Source organism: Stenella coeruleoalba (assembly GCF_951394435.1).
Source record: "Stenella coeruleoalba genome assembly, chromosome: 2".
NCBI classification, from domain to species: Eukaryota; Metazoa; Chordata; class Mammalia; order Artiodactyla; family Delphinidae; genus Stenella; species Stenella coeruleoalba.
This window is the reverse complement of record NC_137147.1, coordinates 179,464,030-179,481,818: the sequence shown is the minus strand read 5'-3', so window position 1 is coordinate 179,481,818 and position 17,789 is coordinate 179,464,030. Positions and strand designations below refer to the sequence as shown.

Sequence of the window (17,789 nt, the reverse complement as noted above, 5' to 3'; positions counted from 1 at the left end):
TCAAGCCTTGGTAAATTTAAGAAAAATGAAATTGTATCAAGTATCTTTTCCAACCACAATGCCATGAGACTAGATATCAATTACAGGAAAAGATCTGTAAAAATTACAAACACATGGATGCTAAACAATACACTACTTAATAATGAAGTGATCACTGAAGAAATCAAAGAGGAAATCAAAAAATACCTAGAAACAAATGACAATGGAGACACAACGACCCAAAACCTATGCGATGCAGCAAAAGCAGTTCTAAGGGGGAAGTTTATAGCAATACAAGCCCACCTTAAGAAGCAGGAAACATCTCAAATAAACAACCTAACCTTGCACCTAAAGCAATTAGAGAAAGAAGAACCAAAAAACCCCAAAGCTAGCAGAAGGAAAGAAATCATAAAAATCAGATCAGAAATGAATGAAAAAGAAATGAAGGAAACAATAGCAAAGATCAATAAAACTAAAAGCTGGTTCTTTGAGAAGATAAACAAAATAGATAAACCACTAGCCAGACTCATCAAGAAAAAAAGGAGAAGAATAGAATTAGAAATGAAAAAGGAGAAGTAACAACTGACACTGCAGAAATAAAAAAGATCATGAGAGATTACTACAAGCAACTCTATGCCAATAAAATGGACAATCTGGAAGAAAGGGACAAATTCTTAGAAATGCACAACCTGGCAAGACTGAATCAGGAAGAAATAGAAAATATGAACAGACCAATCACAAGCACTGAAATTGAAACTGTGATTAAAATCTTCCAAAAAACAAAAGCCCAGGACCAAATGGCTGCACAGGCGAATTCTATCAAACATTTAGAGAAGAGCTAACACCTATCCTTCTCAAACTCTTCCCAAATATAGCAGAGGAAGGAACACTCCCAAATTCCTTCTACGAGGCCACCATCACCTTGATACCAAAACCAGACAAGGATGTCACAAAGAAAGAAAACTACAGGCCAATATCACTGATGAACATAGATGCAAAACTCCTCAACAAAATACTAGCAAACAGAATCCAACAGCACATTAAAAGGATCATACACCATGATCAAGTGGGGTTTATTCCAGGAATGCAAGGATTCTTCAATATATGCAAATCTATCAATGTGATATACCATATTAACAAATTGAAGGAGAAAAACCATATGGTCATCTCAATAGATGCAGAGAAAGCTTTTGACAAAATTCAACACCCATTTATGATAAAAACCCTGCAGAAAGTAGGCATAGAGGGAACTTTCCTCAACATAATAAAGGCCATATATGACAAGCCACAGCCAACATCATCCTCAATGATGAAAAACTGAAAGCATTTCCACTAAGATCAGGAACAAGACAAGGTTGCCCACTCTCACCACTCTTATTCAACATAGTTTTGGAAGTTTTAGCCACATCAATCAGAGAAGAAAAGGAAATTAAAGGAATCCAAATCGGAAAAGAAGAAGTAAAGCTGTCACTGTTTGCAGATGACATGATACTATACATAGAGAATCCTAAAGATGCTACCAGAAAACTACTAGAGCTAATCAATGAATTTGGTAAAGTAGCAGGATACAAAATTAATGCACAGAAATCTCTGGCATTCCTATATACTAATGATGAAAAATCTGAAATTGAAATCAAGAAAACACTCCCATTTACCATTGCAACAAAAAGAATAAAATATCTAGGAATAAACCTACCTAAGGAGACAAAAGACCTATATGCAGAAAATTATAAGACACTGATGAAAGAAATGAAAGATGATACTAATAGATGGAGAGATATACCATGTTCTTGGATTGGAAGAATCAACATTGTGAAAATGACTCTACTACCCAAAGCAATCTATAGATTCAATGCAATCCCTATCAAACTACCACTGGTATTTTTCACAGAAGTAGAACAAAAAAATTCGCAATTTGCATGGAAACACAAAAGACCCCGAATAGCCAAAGCAATCTAGAGAACGAAAAACGGAGCTGGAGGAATCAGGCTCCCTGACTTCAGTCTATACTACAAAGCTACAGTAATCAAGACAGTATGGTACTGGCACAAAAACAGAAAGATAGATAAATGGAACAGGATAGAAAGCCCAGAGATAAACCCACGCACATATGGACACCTTATCTTTGATAAAGGTGGCAGGAATGTACAGTGGAGAAAGGATAGCCTCTTCAATAAGTGGTGCTGGGAAAAATGGACAGATAAATGTAAAAGTATGAGATTAGATCACTCCCTAACACCATACACAAAAATAAGCTCAAAATGGATTAAAGACCTAAATGTAAGACCAGAAACTATCAAACTCTTAGAGGAAAACATAGGCAGAACACTCTATGACATAAATCACAGCAAGATCCTTTCTGACCCACCTCCTAGAGTAATGGAAATAAAAACAAAAATAAACAAATGGGACCTAATGAAACTTCAAAGCTTTTGCACAGCAAAGGAAACCATAAACAAGACCAAGACAGCCCTCAGAATGGGAGAAAATATTTGCAAATGAAGCAACTGACAAAGGATTAATCTCCAAAATTTACAAGCAGCTCATGCAGCTCAATAACAAAAAAACAAACAACCCAATCCAAAAATGGGCAGAAGACCTAAATAGACATTTCTCCAAAGAAGATATACAGACTGCCAACAAACACATGAAAGAATGCTCAACATCATTAATCATTAAAGAAATGCAAATCAAAACTACAATGAGATATCATCTCACACCAGTCAGAATGGCCATCATCAAAAAAATCTAGAAACAATAAATGCTGGAGAGGGTGTGGAGAAAAGGGAACACTCTTGCACTGCTGGTGGGAATGTGAATTGGTTCAGCCACTATGGAGAACAGTATGGAGGTTCCTTAAAAAACTACAAATAGAACTACCATATGACCCAGCAATCCCACTACTGGGCATATACCCTGAGAAAACCATAATTCAAGAAGAGTCATGTACCAAAATGTTCATTGCAGCTCTATTTACAATAGCCCGGAGATGGAAACAACCTAAGTGCCCATCATCGGATGAATGGATAAAGAAGATGTGGCACATATATACAATGGAATATTACTCAGCCATAAAAAGAAACGAAATTGAGCTATTTGTAATGAGGTGGATAGACCTAGAGTCTGTCATACAGAGTGAAGTAAGTCAGAAAGAAAATGACAAATACCGTATGCTAACACATACATATGGAATTTAAGAAGAAAAAAAAAATGTCATGAAGAACCTAAGGGTAAGACAGGAATAAAGACACAGACCTACTGGAGAACGGACTTGAGGATATGGGGAGGGGGAAGGGTGAGCTGTGACAGGGCGAGGGAGAGTCATGGACATGTACACACTAACAAACGTAAGGTAAATAGCTAGTGGGAAGCAGCCGCATAGCACAGGGATATCGGCTCGGGGCTATGTGACCGCCTGGAGGGGTGGGATAGGGAGGGTGGGAGGGAGGGAGACGCAAGAGGGAAGAGATATGGGAACATATGTATATGTATAACTGATTCACTTTGTTATAAAGCGGAAACTAACACACCATTGTAAAGCAATTATACCCCAATAAAGATGTTAAAAAAAATAAAATAAAAATAAAAATTTCAGAGGAAAACACAGGACAAAACTTCATGACATTGGACTTGGCAACAATTTCTTCCATATGATACCAAAAGCACAGGTAACAACAGAAAAATAGACTAACTGGACTTTGTGAAAATGTTAAATTTCATGCATCAAAAGACACAATCAACAGAGTTAAAAAGGCAAACCACATAATGGTAAAAAAATATTCGCAAATATATACCTGATAAGGGATTAATATCCAGAATATATAGACAACTCCTAAAACTCAACAACAACAAACAACCCAATTCAAAAGTTAGCAAAGAACTCGAATAGACATTTCTCCAAAGAAGATATCTGAATGGCCAATTAGCACACGAAAAGATGCTCAACATCACTAATCATTAGGGAAATGCAAATCAAAACTATAACGAGGGTTTCCCTGGTGGCGCAGTCGTTGGAGAGTCCGCCTGCCGATGCAGGGGACGTGGGTTCGTGCCCTGGTCCGGGAAGATCCCACGTGCCGCGGAGCGGCTGGGCCCGTGAGCCATGGCCGCTGACCCTACGCGTCCCGAGCCTGTGCTCCCTAACGGGAGAGGCCACAGCAGTGAGAGGTCCGCGTACCGCAAAAAAGCAAAACAAAACAAACAAAAAAAAACTATAACGAGGTATCGCCTCCCACCCAATAGGATGGCTACTATTTTTTTTAAGAATACCAAGTCTGGCAAGGATGTGGAAAAACTGCAACCCTTGTGCACTCTTTGTGGAAATGTAAAATGGTATAGCCGCTATGAAAAACAGTATATTGGTTCCTCCAAAAATTATACGTAGAATGACCATTAGTTCCAGCAATTCCATTTCTGGGCATATACCCAAAAGAACTGAAAGCAAAGTCTCAAAGAGTTATCTGCACACCCACATTCATAGCACTATTATTCACAACAGCTAAAAACATGGAAGCAACCCAAGTGTCCACCGACAGATGATGGATAAGCAAAATATGGTCGATACATATGAAATATTACTTAGCCTTAAAAAGTAAATAACTTTTGTAATATGCCATGTCAGAGATGAACCTGAGGACATTATGCTAAGTCACAAAAAAGACAGATGCTGTATGATCCCACTGATAGGAATTACTTAATCAAAATCATAAGGACAGAAAATATAATGGTGGTTGACAGGGTCTGGGAAAGAGGAGAAAGGGGAGTTGTTCCACGGGTGTAGAGTTTCAGTTTTATAAGCTGAAGAGAGTTACGGGGATGGATGGGTGGGGATGACTGCACAGCAATGCGCATGTATTTAACACCACTGAACCGTACGGTTAAAAATGGTTAAAATGGAACAGTTCACGTTATGTGTATGTTACATAAACATTACATTACTCCTGAGTGACCGGAGTGTCTTTTGCTATTCATAACAATCCCCTTTCATCCACACCTGTGTTTATACTAACAAGGTGATTTAAGGTGGGCCCTTAGGTAGTTTCAAGGGCAAGGCTGGCCACGCCAGAACCACCAAGCACACTATTAGAGGGCTAGGACGTCCACCCCATGCCCTGACCTCCAGTGGGGGCGTTGGTCTGGAAGTTGAGTTCAGTCACCAACGTTCAACGATGTAATCAATCCTGCCTATGTAACGAAGCTTCAATGACAGTGAACGATGAGGTTTGATGAGCTTCTAGGTTGGTAAACGTATTGATCATGTTGGTAGAGTAGCTGTGCCTGGAGAAAGGATGGAAGCCCTGTACCCCACCCTACCCCCAAACCTTGCCCAATGCATCTCTCCCATTTGACTGTCCCTAAGTTGCATCCTTTGTTAAAAAAAAAAAAAAGTGGTCATTGTAAGTAAAGCTCCATTCTGAGTTCTGTGAGTTATTCTAGTGACTTATCAAAGCTGAGTGCGGAGTGTGGAAAGCCCTGAATTTACAGCCAGCTGGGCAGACATACAAGTTGCCTGGGGACCTCACTGGCAGCTGCCTTCCTAACGTGGGCAGTCGCTTAAGTGGTACGGAGCCCTCACCTTTGGGGTCTGTGCTCACTCGGGGTCATCACTGGCAGAATCGAATTGAATTGCAGGGTACCTAGTTGATTTCAAAGGATCAGAGAACTGGTTGTTGTTGGAATGACACAAGCACCCCATCACTATTCCCACGTTTGGAAGAAAGATGTTAAGGGGCTTATCCAACTTCAGGGAGCAGCTGAGAGTCTAGCGAGGCTGCCTGACCCCAGAATCCACGCTGATAACTTTTAACAGCTGTCCCATACCTTAAATTCTAATCATAAATGAAATGCTCTGTTTTCCGTGGGCAATTCCATACTTTCCTGCTTCTGTGTTATTTACTGCTCATCTTACCCGGAACACTCTTCCCTCCCATCCCCATGTTCTAAATCTACAGCAAGGTCAAGCACCAGCGCCAGCCTGTGAACAAAGCCCCCCCCCCCCCAACACACACACACCCCCCGCCCCGATTCCCAGCTGCAGCCGTGGGAACACACCTCACGCACCCGCCATGACAGGGTTGACCTCCAGACTCGTGGCTTCACTCGGGGCCTCACTGCCGTCCCCGTGTGGAGGCCACGTTGCCCCTGGGTTGCTCCCGGCCATGACTGAGTGTGACAGGAGCCTCAGGACAGCTCTGAGGCTGGCGCTGGGTAGAGGACTCCTGATGGCCGGGCCAAAACTTCCTTGGGCTGCCCTCTCTTCCTCTCAACCCTCAATTCCTCTTTCCTTCACTCAGGGGTCGGGCTGCAGGCGGGCTTGGTGGCTCTCCCAGGTTTTCTCTGCTCCCTCCCTGTTTTCTCAGAGCTGATACCCCCTAATCAATCCTTGCACAATTAGTCCTGTCTTGGAATCTGCTTCTTGAAGAACGCAGACGGACATATTCCCTGGGGTGAAAGAATACTTTCCATCCCCTGAGACTCCATGGCATCTCATCAGTGCCTGTCTCAGCACATGTGACACAGCTGACCTTGGACGGCCATTCCTGTCTTAGTTCCCCTACTACACTTTAAGCTTCCCTCAAGGCTCTAAGCCTGAGTCATTATTTTATCCTTCTCTACACTTAGTAGATTGTCAATAAATATTTTTTGACTAAGTGAATGAATAAATAAGGACCTGAGAACTGGGAACTCAGTCTAGCATTTCTCAAAGCTCGCTGGGATGTTAATGAATGCCATTCGGGGGGGGGGGAAATTCCATGGTCAAATAAGTTTAGGAACTGCTGAGCTGAACAGAAATTAACAGATGTCTTTACTATACAACTTCTCAGAGCATTTAAGATGCTGCTTTTGTTTTGTGACTCTCCAGGAAGCAGCCTCCTTATAAGATCACAGAATTGTGTTCTGAAAAACCCAGTTTGAGAGGCATATTGTCATTAGGAAGACCAGGCAAACCTTCCAGAATGCATGGTGCATCTGAGGTGATTCTGAAGGAATTGCAAGGATTTCAGCAGGCCAAGACGGAAGAAAGAAAGAACTTTCCAGGAAGCATTTCATAAACTACAGAGGTAGGAAGGCACAAGTTACATTCAGGGAAAGCATATAGACTGTTTATCTATTAGGGTCCTACAAGAGCCTGAAGGATGGCAAGACCAGGAAGGAAGTCGTGGAGCAGCTGTATTTTAGACTATGATATTTGGCCTTTATCCTAGGATGCCATGAAGGTTTCTGCACCAGGAAATGATGGAATAAATGGTGACAAAGGGAATCATTAGTTTTAATTAGAAAGGCATGGTGCATGTGTGGTGGTTTGCCGAGAAGAATTCCATATGTTGCAAAACCAAATGAAGCAATCTCAGGTTTTATAACCAAGGCAATTTGTCTGTCACTTTACTAAATCCACAGTCATAATAAGGCTTCTTCAGTGTTTAATGTGCTGGTTTGCAATATGTGTCATGGAAAGAATCTATTAAAATGCCATTAAGATGAACAAATTATCTTGCATCGACTTCTTTGGAAAAGAAGCTGTAAATTACATCATCTCAATTCCTTGCCTCTTTTTTGGTTCAGATTTGTAGCAGACACTCACATATTGCCCACTTCAGGGGCAACTGAAGTTTGTATCCTTTAGGCAAACCTGAAGCTTATTCATGTCAAGAGATATTTAGTGTTTGTGGATATTATCTTTCAACCAAAAAGCTGGTATATGGCACGATGCAGACAGAAGTGTCCGTGTATGCACACCACTGAGTCTGTGCTCTTGGGGAAGGCTGGTTGTTGCATTTTGAAACTTAACTAATCAGTTCTTCTTTACTCAAATTAAATGAAAATCAAATACTATTTTATAAGTTGAAAATATATTCATCTTCAATATGCAACGATGGGAAAGCTGGACAAATTTTACTCTGGATCTAACATGTTAGATGTTAAACATCTAACATGTTTAAAAATTTTAATTTTTAAAATTAAAAATAATGAAAATTATTTTTAATTTTAACCTGCAACGTTTTGAGTTTTGATTATTTCAGATCAATGTAGGAACAATTTCTAACCCTTCCAGAGACATTTTTGTGATGGCATTTGTAGTGAGTGAAAGAGGAGAGTTTCCTAAGGGCATGACAGATACACGTATATGTATAATGAATCACTTTGCTATCCACCTGAATCTAACACAACACTGTAGATCAACTATACTCCAATATGAAATACAAATTTAAAAAATAAATGATTTTTCTCCTACAAAAAATATTTCTTTGCAGTTATTTTTCTCAGGATGCAAATAAGATTTTTTATCTTTCAATTAGTCTTTTGGTTTTTTCCAACTTTAATGCATATCCCTTTTAGTTTATAACACAGGACTTTTTCTCAACACTTCTCTGTCTAAATCTACAACCAACACCACTGTTTCAGACTTGACTGCAGGAATCCTGGAATTTATTTATTTAGTCCTTCTCCTCATTCATTGGCTCCTGGCCTCAGGACCTTTGTTCATGCTGTTCCTTCTATAGGAAATGCTGCTCCTTCCCCTGCTCACCAGGTTAACTCCTATCACTTACTCAGAGAATCTTTCCTTGACTGTCGTGATTGAGTCAGTGCTTCCTGTATCACCTCTCATAGCCTTTCCCCACTCCTTAAATCCTACCACTGCTGTAATTTTCATAGCCGTGTGATTATTTGATAGTAACCTGATTTCCCCTGGATCCTAATCTCCCTGAATTATGGGGATGGATGGTGAGATAAGGAATTTGGTGTATCTTTTCTATCATATAGTATATTAAACCACATTTAATTTATATAGTTCAAACCCTTTAATGTGATGCCCATGAAATTATCTGGTTTGGAAAGTTGCCCAAAACTTAGAAGTATTTTTGGAAAATTCCCCAAAACTGAAAACTGAAAAAAGAACAAGAACTACCAGTAGGTGGGAAAGGTCTGGCTAATTTTTAAGGAACATTGGATCTGCTTTGGCTATTAGGAACAAATCAAAATATAAATATGTCTAATCAGGTATATATACCTCTGGCACAACTGTTCAAGAAAAGAAGAGATAATGCAAATCAAATAAACGCTGAAATAAAAAGATGATCAACTATGACACAACAGAGATATAATAATAGTAAAAATATTAAGTACTCAGCTTTAACAAATGTAGAAAATCTAGACAAAATACATTTCTGGAAAAATATAAGATTAAAAAAATGGGAGGTGGGCAAGATGGATGAAGGGGGTCAAAAGGCACAAACTTCTTGCTATAAAATAAATCAATCATTGGTGATGGAATAACGTACAGCACGGTGACTACGGTTAGTAATCCTGTGTTGCATATTTGCAAGCTGCTAAGACAGTAGGTCTTAAAAGTCCTCATCACAAGCAAAATTTGTAACTACGTGGTGAAAGATGTTAACTACACTTATCATGATCATTTTGCAATATATACAAATATCAAATCATACTGTTGTACACCGGAAAATAATATAATGTTGTATGTCCATTTTAACTCAATAAAAATTCTTTTGAAATGGCACAAGGAAAAAAGAAATATTGAATAGACCAATAATTATTAGGGAAATTGAATTAAACATTCCAAAAAGTACCCAGACACAAAGGGTATTGCTATGGACTGAATGTTTGTGTCCTCCCAGAACTCATATGTTGAAACTAACCCTTAATGTGAAGGTATTAGGAGGTGGGGCTTTGGGAGGTGATTAGGTCATGAGGATGGAGCCCTCATGAATGGGATTAGTGACCTTACAAAACAGACCCCAGACAGCTCCCTCACTCACTTTCAGCCATTTGAGGGTAAAGTAAGAAGACAGTGGTCTATGAACCAGGAAGCAGGTCCTCACCAGACACTGAATCCACTGGCACCTTGATCTTGGACTTCCCACCTTCCAGAACTATGAGAAATAAATGTTGTTCAAGCCATCCAGTCTACGGTATTTTTGTTACAGCAGCCCAGACTGACTAAGACAGGTATCGTGGGTGCAATCTACCAAACTTCCAAGGAATAGATAATCCCCATCATATGCTTGATTCTGAAACTGGATAAGGAGAGTACAAGAAAAGCTAACAGTCCTTTATACTTATGAACCCTAACAAAATATTAGACAATCAGATCCAATAGGTACTGATGATGCAACAGCAGCAAGAAAAGTTTATTCTAGAAATTTAAGCGTAAGTTAGGATCAGAAAAGCAGTAACATTAAGGGCTAAGGTACTAAGAATTAAAGGCAAAAAAATATCAGCTTATTATGATGATAAATGCAGAAGAGTATCAGATGACATTCAACACCCATGGATGATTTTTTTTTAATCTCAAAAAGCTAGGAATATAAAAGTACTTTCTTATTTTCACAAAATCTAAATATCAAAAAATCAACATATTTCGTCAAGAAAAACATTACCCTTAATAGAAAAGCCTAAATATTCCCTTAAAGTTTAGAAATGCCTCCCATCACCATGACTAAATATAAGTCTGGAGACCCTGGCAATCCTGAGACAAGAAAAGGAAATAAGAGCTAAAAGAATCTGAAGAGAAGAGAGAAAACTGTCTTTATTTGCAGGTGGTTAATCTACCTAGAAAATTCAACAGGAGTTATAACTAATAAGAGAGTTCATCAATACTGCAAGATAAAGTATTAACTCACAAAATTTAATATAATGTTCTTCACCTATGTTAGCCAATTTAGAAATAAATAGTAAAATCATTCATAACAGTTACAAAAACTATTGTGTACCTGGAGTGAGGGTGTGATGAAATGTTCTTGATTGTGATCATGGTTACACAACTGTATACATTACATCAAAACTCACAGAACTGTCCACTGAAAGGGTTCATTTTATGCTGGAGAGGGTATGAAGAAAAGGGAACCCTCCTACACAACAGTGGGAATGTAAATTGGTGCAGCCACTATGGAGAACAGTACGGAAGTTCCTCAGAAAACTAAAAATAGTTACCATATGATCCAGCAATCTCACTCCTGGGCATATATCTGGAGAAAACTATAATCCTAAAAGATAAATGCACCCCTATGTTCACAGCAGCACTATTCACAATAGCCAAGACATGGAAGCAACCTAAATGTCCATCAACAGATGAATGGATAAAGAAGATGTGGTACATATATACTGATATGATGGAATACTACTTAGCCATAAAAAAGAACAAAATAATGCCATTTGCAGCAACATGGATGGACCCACAGATTATCACACTAAGTAAGTCAGAAAGAGAAAGACAAATACCATATAATATCACTTATATGTGGAATCTAAAATATGATACAAATGAACCTATCTACGAAACAGAATCACAGACATACAGAACAGACTTGTGGTTGCCAAGGGGGAGGGGGATTGGGGGATGGGATGGGGAGGGATGGAGTGGGAGATTGGGGTTAGCAGGTGTAAACTATTATACGGAGAACGGATAAACAACAAGGTCCTATTGTATAGCACAGAGAAATATATTCAGTATCCTATGATAAACCATAATGGAAAAGAATATTAAAAAAAGAATGTACGTAGGTATAACTGAATCACTTTGCTCTACAGCAGAAATTAACAAAACATTGTAAACCACCTATACTTCAATTTTTAAAACGTTTCATTTTACTGTATGTGAATTATAACTTTTTTTTGAAGTAGGAAGAATCATCACCAGATGTAAAGGGACACCAAATCCCGAAGCACTGAAGGGCACAGGCCTCCCGCAGCCCTGGGAGCTGCCCTGTACCTTCTGGGGAGGGTCCACCTCCGATCCTGCCCAATTCTGTCCCTGGAGCAGCCCCAAGCACCTGCTGTGAGACTGGCTTCCCCCAACCCCGTACCCCAGCCAACACACACACACACCCTGCCCTTTCCTTCCCCTTCTCCCTCCGCTCCGTTGCCCAAGCTCTCCCCAGGAAGGGCCCTGCTCCTGCCCCTATGGAGTTGAGCTCCTGAGGAAAGCTCGGGGCCCAGGACCACTGTCCAAACTGTACCGGACACCTCGTGGCTCAGTCAAGCCTTTGCGGGCGGACCCAAGACCCCAGAGCACCCCCGAGCAGAGCACTGCTTCTACAGGGAAGTAACCTCATTAACAAACGGCGCTCAGAGCACACCTCGGCCCTAAGCCGAGGACGGTCTGTGCCTCGGTCTCCTTGGAACAACTTACCCTTTGGGGTTTCAAGTGGGGCTTGAGGTGTAGGCAGGTCTAGCAGGAGGCCCGGGGTCATGCCATCCCACCTCTGCTGGGCCTAAGGAGAGACATGGCAAGGCCCAGGTCAGCCCAGACAGACTGTGAGGCCGATGGAGATTAGATGGACATCACGTGGAGGCTGTGGCCCTTCTCCGCTCTCCCACCCCCTCGGCGGACCGCCACCTCTTCCCTCGCGCATCCAGCCCCCTGGCGCCTTCACCGTACAGAAGCTCACCTGGAAAGTTTCGTGCCAGCTCTTCCAAGCTGCGAAGGCCCGTGAGAGGGAAGAAGGGACTTCCAGCGTCCCCAGCCAGGTCCGTTCGTCCGAGGCACAGCACGCCTGGCTGCTGCGAGGCTTAAGTGGGCAGCAGAGAGTTTGCGCAGGGAGCGGGGAAAGGGTGATCAGGGTGATCAGGAAAAGGTGTGACACGGCCGTTCTGCGCAGGCGTAACTCCGCTACCAGCCTCAGATGGTAACAGAGCGGCTGCGCGCGCAGGCCCAGTTGGGAGGACGGCGGTCCCACCCCATCTTAACCAGCTCAGCTGCAACTAAACTGAGCCGGATGAGTCAGCTGACTCCAAGTTCCCGGGAAACACCTCGGGCAAACATCTTACTCTTGAGGCTGCGTGCTTCTTGGAGGTCAAGGGAGCCTTGAAACGACCTTGATTAGTGAAGGCAGGTGAAATGGATCTAACCCACGGCCTCACCGGGACCTTACTATCTATCAGCGAAAGAAGGCTTAGCCCGAACCAGAGCCTCTCAGGTCACAAGTGCAGGAGTGGATTTAGGTGGGGGGGGGGGGGGGGGGGGTGGGCACGGCGAGGGCGGAGGTTCTTGTGTATCTGAAACCTTGAAATAGGTATTCCGTGGAGCACCCAGCCCACTGATGCATAAAGGAGTATCTCCCCCGCCCCAGGCCCCCCTCCCCCAGCCTCAGCATCCTTCTGGTTCCAAAGCCCATCCACAAAGCTGTGAACACAGGGGCCACTGGTGACGGCCAGAGTTCCAACCCTGCTGTTGCAAGCCGTTAGGAAGAGCTGAATCTCTCCATCAGCACACGATTAGAAAGCGTCTCCCGTCTCAATAACCCCCTAGAAGCGTCCCCGCCGCCTACGGGTTGGCTACGTTTTGTAGACCAGAGCATCTGGCTCCGTAACGACACCGACTTCTCATGTGGGGAGAAGGCCAGCTTGAGTCTCTTGGCTCTGGGCAAAGACGTCTTGCCCTGGAGGAGCAACGATGTCTCCTCTCATTTGTTGTAAATCGAGGGCTGAGGGTTGGGCGTCAGCGCTCTGCCAGAGATCTGCAAGTGGACCCTCGTCACCCTCCTGCCAATCAGCAGCTCAGCGTGGTGTTGGCACGGCCGGGATGTCCCCGCCCGACTTAGACTGCCCACGGGTTCCCTTCGAGCCACGTCTGAGGCCCCTGCTGGGCCCCCTGCCGGCCCCTCCTCGCTCTCTGCAGCCAGAGAGGCACACCCCACTGCCCCACCCCTTCCCAGGCTGGCAGAAGCGCCTCACTCCTCAACTGCTTCTCTCCCCCAGCTCACTTAGCTGCCCCCCCAGGAATTTAACACCCCCAAGCTAGCCCTAGTCACCGTCCACCACCAGACGGCCCACTCCCACTGGCGTCAGGAAGCAACACCACAAACCAGTGTCCTTCATCTGCGACCTCCTGGCTGACCAGGTCTTCAAACACAGGTTGGACTCTGCCCTTCCTGCCACCATTTATCTGGCCTCCCAGGGGGCGGGGGACAGCAGAGTTGACTTCCTGAGGTTGAACTAAATCCCTGTCAGACCACGGGGAGCAGATGGTCAGTGATGACCTGGCCTGGGGGAACAAGGGACCTTCCTTTCATCTTGAGTTTGTGAACACCCACAGTGGAGAGTCCCAAGACACGGCCTTTCCTCTTGCCGGGTCCTGGGCATTTCATCCTCACACTGGAAAACTGTCCAAGGAGGGTGTCCCGAGCACACGGACCTCACTGAGCCGAGGTCCGTGGGAGAGTCTGTGTGTGTGAGAAGGCTGGTCAGAGTCCCGGGCATCTGGGCCATCGGACACATGTGCCAATGAGTGACTGAGGATTTCGAAATGAAATCATTAGCCATACTTAGGGTTACAACCAGGGCTTCACGTGTGCTTAGCTGGTTTCAGGCTCAACAAGGATGACCCGTGGCCAAAGACGATTCCAGACCGTCTGCGTTTGGGCTGCCCCTGCCCTGGACCCCATGGTGGGGCATTTATGCAAAGGCCTCCAGACTTCCCATCCGGGACGGGGCTCAGGAGAACCAGCTGCTGCTACGCAAACTCCCGTTCAAGTCAGGAGGCTTCGAGCCAGACTGCTGCTCCCACAGCCCTATCCCGGGACGGCCAAGGCTGGACCGAGGTGTGGTGAGGAATTTAACACCGGAGGCTGGAGCTGATCCAAGGAGGGAGAGGATGAGAAGGGCCAGGGGTTTGCAGCTCCAAGGAGTGCATAGAGTGGAGTTAACATGACCTTCAAGTCACTGGTGCTCCCCAGACCCTGGTGTCAGTGTCCGTGTCCGTGCTGTCCACGGGGTGGACAACAGTCTTTATAAGGAAATGAGAAAATGTACATGAAGGCAACGTAAAACTAGTAACATGACAGGCATACCAGCTACTTCCCGAGGTCCCTTCCAGTCCTAAGTCATATGCATATGTTTCCGTTTCAGACTAGGAGAGGACAGAGGCGTGATGACCTGGCAGGGGGCATGGGCGGCACAGTGGAGGAAGGAGCTGGACGGCCACAGGCCATCTTCCTGATGATACAAGCACGTGGCCATCACAGGGGCCAATGTCGTCACGTGGAGAAACGCCAGCACATCACAGAATGACGTGTGTGGTCCTCAGTATGCGAGACACGGAGACACCTCCTCGGGAAGCTGCGGGCATTTCCTATTGGCCTGTTCACTCCCAAGATCTGAATCCATCATCCATCTTTCTAGCACAGCAAACTGCAGCACCTCCAGAAACCTACACGTGGGAGAGGACTGTGGGAGGCCGCTGTGCTCGGAGCCCAACCTGCAGGCGTCCCACAGTCACTGCAAGAGCCAGAGGGCAGACGAGCAGAACAGAGGCTCCGAGGGGCCATCAGAGCGTCCAGCCGTCGGGGGAAGGGCAGGGCTCCGGCGACGGCACGGCCATCGGTCCCTCCAGCCAGGCCATTCTTCTAGGGAGCCTGACACAGGCACACACTGCCCTGGGGGACACTCGAGCGTCTCCAACAGCTGGTCCCCCGTGAAGACAGCAGCCAGACAGCTGGAGAAGAGAGACTACACGGAGGGTGAGGCCAGGCCTGCAGGAGCCAGGATGGTGGGGAGGCTGCCGCTGCCTGCCCGGGGGTCCAGAATATGGTCTTTGTGCCATATTCTCATCTTGCAAAGAAGAGGGGACGCGGGGAGGGGAAGGGTGAGGTGGGACGAAGTGAGAGAGTGGCATGGACATACATACACTACCAAATGTAAAACAGCTAGCGGGAAGCAGCCGCATGGCACAGGGAGATCAGCTCGGTGCTTTGTGACCACCTAGAGGGATGGGACAGGGAGGGTGGGAGGGAGACGCAAGAGGGAGGAGATATGGGAACATATGTATATGTATAGCTGATTCACTTTGTTATACAGCAGAAACTAACACAACAATGTAAAGCAATTATACTCCAATAAAGATGTAAAAAATAAAGTGCACAGTCATTCTCTTTTGTTCCTCAACATTTATCAGTCTCGGAGGGCTGCCTACTTTCACAGAGTCACTCAAGGACGGTGACTCAAAGTGGAACTCAGGGTCTTCCCTGGTGGTGCAGTGGTTAAGAACCCACCTGCCAATGCAGGGGACACAGGTTCGAGCCTGGTCCGGGAGGATCCCACATGTTGTGGAGCAACTAAGCCCGTGCGCCACAACCACTGAGCCTGCGCTCTAGAGCCCGCAAGCCACAACCACTGAGCCTGCACGCCTAGAGCCCGTGCTCCACGACAAGAGAAGCCACCGCTATGAGAAGCCCGTGCACCACTACGAAGACCCAACGCAGCCAAAAATAAATAAACTAAAATAAATGCTAAAATATATAATAATGATTAATTTTTTAAAAAAGAAAAGTGGAACTCGGCTGCCCTGGGTTTATTTCTCCGTTTCTGTCATTTCCCCTCTGGGACAAACCTAGATCAGTGACTGTGGCAATTTCCTGAGCAGAGATGCTGGGGCCCCGGGGGCTCCCTCATCCGAGCCCTCAGCCTCCCTCACTCAGGTGTTAGATTTACCCACAAACATCACCTTCCTGTGCATCTGTGGACTGATACGTAAATGCAGCGTCACCTCCGCGTGGGCTCCTGGAGACCTTGGCGTTAGACTGACTTTAACGACGAAGGAAAGGAACACAATCCACGTAGGGGCCCAGGAACATCTCAGAAATGTTCTTTCTTCCCAGGGCAGCCGCACCGTGACGACATTTACGCAAAATGAGGCAGTGTTTTTTGGGAAGCTTGGGTCTCCGGCTCTGTGTCACAGAAGGAAATTAGCTCAATCTAATTACACGTAACAAGTGGCTGCGCGAATCTCTGCGTGTACAGCCACCCCAAGGGTCCTTTGTCGGCTCCCTGCCTCTACCCATTCCCATAAGACCACCCTTTGGGGGCCGACACACCTCCTTCAGGGCCATCCCCAGAAGGGAGCCAGCTGTGATCCAGGCTTCCTCTGCTGTTTGCTTATCTTGGTGACTGTCGTGAGCCCCACCAGTGGATTTCAGCCCCTGGCGCAGAACTGGTGCTGCAGAAATAAACAGCCCAGACAGCTTCTCAGGAGGAGGGCTCCCTGCCCACCGCCCCAGAGGCCTCCGTGGGCACAGCTGCTCACCTGGCACAGCCTGCAGCCTCCCATCCAGGGAGGCCCAGCCTGGGAAGCCATGGTACAAACACGCCGCTGATGCCCCAGTTCCCCCAGAAGTCTGCTCCGGGGCTGTGGTACCATGGGGTCCCCTCCTGCTTGGGCTGCAGCCGCCCTTGGATCCCCGAACCCCCAAGACACTGGGTTCCTGAGCCCAGTCATTCCTGGCCTGGCACCTGCCTGTGAGCTCAGCTTCTGTCTGCATTTGCCCAGTCCTACTTCTCCAGCACTTTCTGGGCCAGGCCCTGCACGGTGCTGGAGATTCAGAAATAAGACACGGCCACTGCCCTTCAGGGAGCTCACGATCTCGTTACTTCAAAGGAGAAGACAGGCCCCAGCTCTTGCCCTGCCCCGCCCATCCAGGGCTATCCTGCAGAGTCCTGTTCCCCTCCTTTTCCAAACTCAGAAACATCCTTAGACGCGACAGCTTTCCAACTGCCGAGCCAAACATACGAGATGCTTCAGGCCTCTGTCTTCACCCTGAAAAGCACCACGTCAGCACTTCCCAAAATGAGAGAAAAGCAACAGCTAAATATAAGCTCCTGAGGAACAGACGGTAGGTTGGTGGGAACGAGGTGTCCCAGGTTTACTCCTATCCAAAAGCCACTTGCGCATAAAAGGTGAGGGAGCAGTGGCGCTGGCCCCGCTCCCGGCTCTGCGGGCCGGGCTGGGCTGAGCGCTAAGCCCAGGCTGAGAAGTGCTGAGAATCTTCAGGTAGAGCTGACAGGCCTGGGTGAGGAAG

At 45.5% G+C, this 17,789-nt stretch overlaps 1 long non-coding RNA gene across 1 annotated transcript in view; it reads right to left on the bottom strand.

The window, feature by feature from the left end:
* Positions 1-12,553, bottom strand: part of LOC307181657 — a 57,055-nt gene extending 44,502 nt beyond the window's left edge. Inside the window, exons 1-2 of the long non-coding RNA XR_013826999.1 lie at positions 12,387-12,553; positions 12,128-12,209 (exon numbers count right to left, since the gene is read on the bottom strand). This is a non-coding gene — a long non-coding RNA (uncharacterized lncRNA). The remainder of the gene's footprint in view (positions 1-12,127; positions 12,210-12,386) is intronic.
* Between the last annotated feature and the right edge of the window lie 5,236 nt (positions 12,554-17,789).